Below are 5,759 nucleotides of genomic sequence, written 5' to 3' on the forward strand. Positions count from 1 at the left end.
AATCCCAAAATCCCAATATCCCCATATCCCAATATCCCAGTATCTCTTCGAAATGTGGCTCCTGTAATGGGTAATTTAATCCTCCAGCTGTAGACCATGGAGGAGGCAGAGTCTCTTCATAAAATAACAATGGTTCTGGAAAGCAATTAGAGAATTTGCTGATGTTCTGTAAGGGTGGGAGGCTTTTGGGGACATTTATAAAACTCCCTGTATACCCCAAAATATACATGGACTGGCAGGAACAGGGGGGTCTCAGACCACCTCTGGCAGCTGACACCATCCCACAGCCTATTTTTGCATCCCCAGGCATGTGCTGCCTTTTAAAAAAACCTCTAGAAAATAAAAAATAGCCTTTCCCCATAATCCTGGGACAGGTGAAGAGTATAATATCCAGCCCAAATGGCCAACAGAGCTGTCTGGGGAAGGAAGGCTTAAAATAAAACTGTTGCTGGGGAGAAATGAAAGCTTCGGGTTGGGAAGTGTAACAAGACTTGTAATATGTAATGAAAATCACATTTAGCAAGGCTAGCACTCATTTCATGGGGTTTGGGTTTTTTTTTTTTTTCCCAAACTCCCAGAACCATGAAGTTCTTGGAGAACTTCAGTGATCAATAACCCATTACAGCAGTGACACCAACTCTGAACCTAATTACCAGTGCAGCAGAGCTTACCTAATGAGTTCTTAGAGTCATTGGAGGGGGCAAAAATGTGTGTGGGTTAATATCCTTTTTTTTATATATATATTTTTCTCTATGCACCTTGATCTCTGGAGCACAACAGAATTCAGGCTCAAAAGGAGGATAATGAGACTTGTCTTTTATCAAACCCCATATTGCAAGTGCAGCATCTTTTTCCCTGCTCAGATAAAATTCTGCTTTTCTGGAATAGGAGAACCCCCCCTTGTTTTATTGAACCTCACTGCAATTCCTTCTAAATGAAGCACACAGGTGTACAAACTTTTTATTCTCCTTCCTGTATRTATTATATTGTGTTTAATATACGTAAATATAGATTACATTGTCTATATGCAATATAATATATGTTAGTATATATGTTATAATGTAATAATATATGCTATAATAGGTAACATATATGTAACACATATAACACATATATAATAATATATAATTACATATATTATAATATATAACATATAATAGTATATAATTCCATATAATAACATTATAATATTATATATTATAATATATAATGTTACAACATATATTATAACCTATATTATTATAACATATATTGTGTTATATATAACATATAAAACATATGTTATGATACATAATACATATATTAGGTGTATACAATGGAATTTTTCCTCTCTTGCTTTCATTTTAAATACCTGTGCACAGAAATGCAGGGAAATGTCAGCTCCAAAATTAGAGGCACCCAGGCTCAATTCCAAAGCACTCAGTGATGGTGGAGCTGCTGCTCCTCAGCTCGGTGTTGGCTGTGCTGGTTGAGTTCACTTGGATGCTCTCATTTGGATTTTCCACCATCCAGCCATTTCCATTTATTCCCCTTTGCAATTTGCAGTGGGAGATTGGAGAACCCTCCAGTGCTGGTTTTTTTCCCCAATAATCAAGCCCACAGTAATTTTTTCCCCAGTAATCAAGCCATCTCKCAGTCTCCCTGCTGAACCACCTCGAACATTTTTCAGTTTTTCTCTCAACTCTTTTTTTTTTTGTATTTTCAGCTGTTCTTTAGGGTTTCTTTTTAAGCCATGAGGAAGAGGGATCAGTGCCATGCTGTGGTGGTGTCCTTTAGGCTGTGACAGGAGAGGGTTTGCCTTGGAGAGGGGGAGRYCTTGATGGGTTTTTATYGATCAAAGAATCCCARAAAGGTTTGGGTTGGAAGGGACCCAAATCCCACCTTGTTCCACCCCCTRCCATGGGCAGAAAAACYTTCCAGCCTGGCCTTGGACACTGCCAGATTTTATTCCAAATAATGACATTTAGAGATGAATCCATAAATTACTTCAGCACCTACCACACGTGACTGAGCCCATTAGGATGAACCATAGCCCATTATTGTAACTGCCCCAAAATGCCAGCCCAGGAAATTTCTTGAATCCAGCCCTTCCTCCCAGGAAGCCRGGAGCTTTGTATTTGTAAAAAGGCAAAAAAATTCCCCCCAATTTCAGCTATCAAAGCTGAATTTGGCTTCTAAGGTTCATTTAATCACTACAATGGCTTAGTTAGAGAGAACGCTGCAGAGGGGTAATTTATCTTTATTTGTCAGCTCCCYGGGGCTGAGTTCTTTTGAAGGGCAAAAGTGAATAGGAGGTAAGGATAAATTGTAAGCTGTCTAATTTTTGACCTGTGATTTCTTTCAGACATTATGTTTAGGGGGTTTTTGGACAGCAGTGCCAGGAGACCATGGCTGAACCTGTAGGGTGCTGCCAGTGTGGGGTTTGGCTGAGCCTGTCAAGTGTTTTCCACATTTTAACTGAGGAAAATGCATGCAAGGTTGAAAGAGGACAGGAAGGAGTGGAATTATTTGCAGATCTTCATAGTTAAGGTGTGGCAAATTAATTTAAGCAGCATAAATTGGCTCGATGAGAGTCCGTTCCCCTCGGTCCGGGGTGGCAGCAGCACGAGCCTCGTGTGTCACCCCCAAAGTCAAAGGAAGGGCTCCTATCGATTTCCAAAAGGCCTGAATCTCATTTTAGGAAAATTTCACTGAGGACAACCTGCCCATGGCCTGACTGATGATGTTGTAAGGGAAAGTGCTTCCTGCTGTGCATTTAAACCTGGCTCCCCTGGGTGATTAATGCTGATTCCAAGGAAAGCTCTCCTTGCACTCAGACCCCTTTAACATCCCTGAATCTCCAAGGGTGGCACAATCTTCTGCCTATTTGATGTGGAAAACCACCTAAATTCTGTAATTGCAGTAATAAAATGGCATTTGGGCATGACTTGTTAATGTTTCTGACAATAACTCTGCTCATTTGTGTTGTGTTGGTTTGTGGTTGCWTTATCCTGCTCTGGTGCCTCTGCCCCTCACTCAGAACCTTTTTCCTGTTTCTCTTTTGCACTAAAATTGTCTGAATCCAGTCTGACAAGAGCAATTTCCATTCCTACTACAGGCAAAGCTCAAACCCCGACAGGCCCATGGTGGAAATGTTCCAAAATAGGGCTGGTTGGTGGTTCCAGGAGATCCCTGATGGTTCTGGTGGATGGATGAGGCTGATGCCATGGAGGTGACACCAGGCAGATTTTCCCATCCTGGCTGGTGAATGTCCTTGTTCCCAGGACAGGATTTGGCCACCAGCACAGCTCTGGATTTGCTATCACAGTGGGGTTTAGCAGAGAGGTGATTCATGTGGTTCTGTCTCACCCTAAAACTCCCTGTTTTATTCAGAGTGAAGCCAGACAGCTCCAGAGCTCTCACATGAACTCAAATGCCACCTAATTCCCGTCTCCTGCAGGAAYTGGAAGTCTACTTAGAGGATTAACTCGACTTGCAAATAAAGCCTGCAAATTGCTGTCAGAGCTCTGTGTTTTGGGTAGCTCATGTCTGACTCTGTTTCATTAGAAAATGAGGCCAACAATAAATTTTTTCATCCCCTGTGAAGCGCATCTGGATTTTCGTGGGGGAAAACTTCATCTGAAAATTCATCTTAGCTGTGACTTGGCAAAATGCAGTGAAGTGATGCTTCCCAGTGACACRATTTYAAATACAAACTCAGGCRTAATTTTTATAAATCATTGATCACRTGGCATTTCTCTGATTGTCCTTCACAGAAATTGTTAAAGATGCATAAGTGAAAATGGGTTTTGCTAAGACAGCGGGAGAAACTCAGCAATAATAGTAGTAATAATTAYAATAATTTGAATTGGAATATTAGGCTTTGATTAGAGGCAGTGCTCACAGGGTTTGCTCCACCACATTATAGCATTTCTTTTACATTCTGTCATTGCTTTTTGAATTGTTCACTTTGGTTAATGGGATTTAAGAGGTAAAAATCATCCTGAGTGTTTCCTTGAAGAGGAATGTTCAGAAGGCAAATCTGGCTTTTTCAGCATTATAATGGCTGTGCATTCTGTAGTTCCCTTTTTCATTTTTCCCTCTGTATTTTATACTCTCCTGCCTATGTTAATTTTTTACCAAGGTATTTTGGTTTATCTGGGATATACATAAATAAATTCCTCTAGAGTATGTGGGGAGGATTCCAGCAGAGAAGGGTGAGCGGTGTTCGTTTCTAGGACACCATAAATGACAAATACATGGTGGATATTTAATTTTATGGGCCCATTTAAGCAGGCTTGACCCATGGTGTGAGCAGGCAGCACCCCCAGATTCCCAATTTACCCAAATTCATTCTCTGGGTGAATTCTCAGCTCCAGCCCAGAGCAGCCACAGCAGCAGGGAAGGAGCAGAGATGAGATGTGAAATCTGAGAGAGCCCTTTGGGAGCCAGGACAGTAATTAGAGCTGGCAGTAATTAAGCCTGTCCTGGCTCAGTGTGAGGCACATCCTGCAGTCAGCAGAGGCTCTGGGCTCTCAGCACAGAGCTGAGGAAATCCCAAAAGATTCTGCAAAGGTGGAGGAGCTGATGGGTCCTTGGGCACTGCCAGGGCAGCAGAGAGGAGAGGAAATCCCAAAAAATCCTGCAAAAGCAGAGCAGGGATGGGATCTTGGGCACTGCCAGGGCAGCAGAGAGGAGAGAAAATCCCAAAAATATCCTGCAAAGAGCAGGGATGGGATCTTGGGCACTGCCAGGACAGCAGAGAGGAGAGGAAATCCCAAAAAATCCTGCAAAAGCAGAGCAGGGATGGGATCTTGGGCACTGCCAGGGCAGCAGAGAGGAGAGAAAATCCCAAAAATATCCTGCAAAGAGCAGGGATGGGATCTTGGGCACTGCCAGGACAGCAGAGAGGAGAGAAAATCCCAAAAAATCCTTCAAAGGTGGAGCAGGGATGGGACCTTGGGCACTGCCAGGGCAGCAGAGAGGAGAGGAAATCCCAAAAGATCCTGCAACAGCAGAGCAGGGATGGGATGTGTCTGTGAGGGCACAAAGGGACCTCTTCTCTGCTTTAGCCCTCTCCTGGCTTTGGACTCAGTTKGCTAAAACAGTCACAAAATAATGCAAATTGTCCTCCTTTTATTAATTTTSTCCTGTTTGCCATGAAGTTTTGGAGGTTTAGGTGAGGGTGAAGAGCTGCAGAGGCAGTGACAGCTCTGCAGGAGGAGCTGGGGTTGTTGTGCCATCCCCAAACCTCAGCCCCGCTCAGGCACCGCTGTTCAACGCTTCCAGAAATGAAGATTTTTTTGTTCCAGACCCCATTTCAGGTTGCTAAGTGACGGCAGTGTGCTTGCCTTGCACATTGCTTACCTCAGCCTGCTTCAGAGCACGGCAAGGAATGGTTAAAGGCAGCCCAAACTGGGACTGATGGAAATTAAATAGGTTATTCTTCCTTATGGCCAAAAAATACACATTTTGTGCCACATTGAGGGAGCTGGGCAGGAAGGGTCTGGGTCCCTCATTGTGTCCTTTTCCATGTTCCAGAGGGCAGAGCTGGGAGATCCCACTTTTACCAGTCCCTGCACTCAGCTGTTCCCTCTGAATGTCCAGGTTGTGGTGGAAGCTGCTCAGAGATGTTTTTCACTGTCCTGCTGCTGTTTTTCACCTTTTCTTCACTCCCCAAAATCCAGCAATCACTGTAAATGATGGYATTTTAAAATGCTGCAGCTACTTCTCCCTCCAAAGTATCTCTCCAACGTCAAAATGTATCTCATTTTCTTTAG

The sequence above is a fragment of the Malurus melanocephalus genome, unplaced genomic scaffold (genome assembly GCF_030028575.1).
Source record: "Malurus melanocephalus ecotype Western Australia unplaced genomic scaffold, MMel_1.1 scaffold_351, whole genome shotgun sequence".
Lineage (NCBI taxonomy): Eukaryota > Metazoa > Chordata > Aves > Passeriformes > Maluridae > Malurus > Malurus melanocephalus.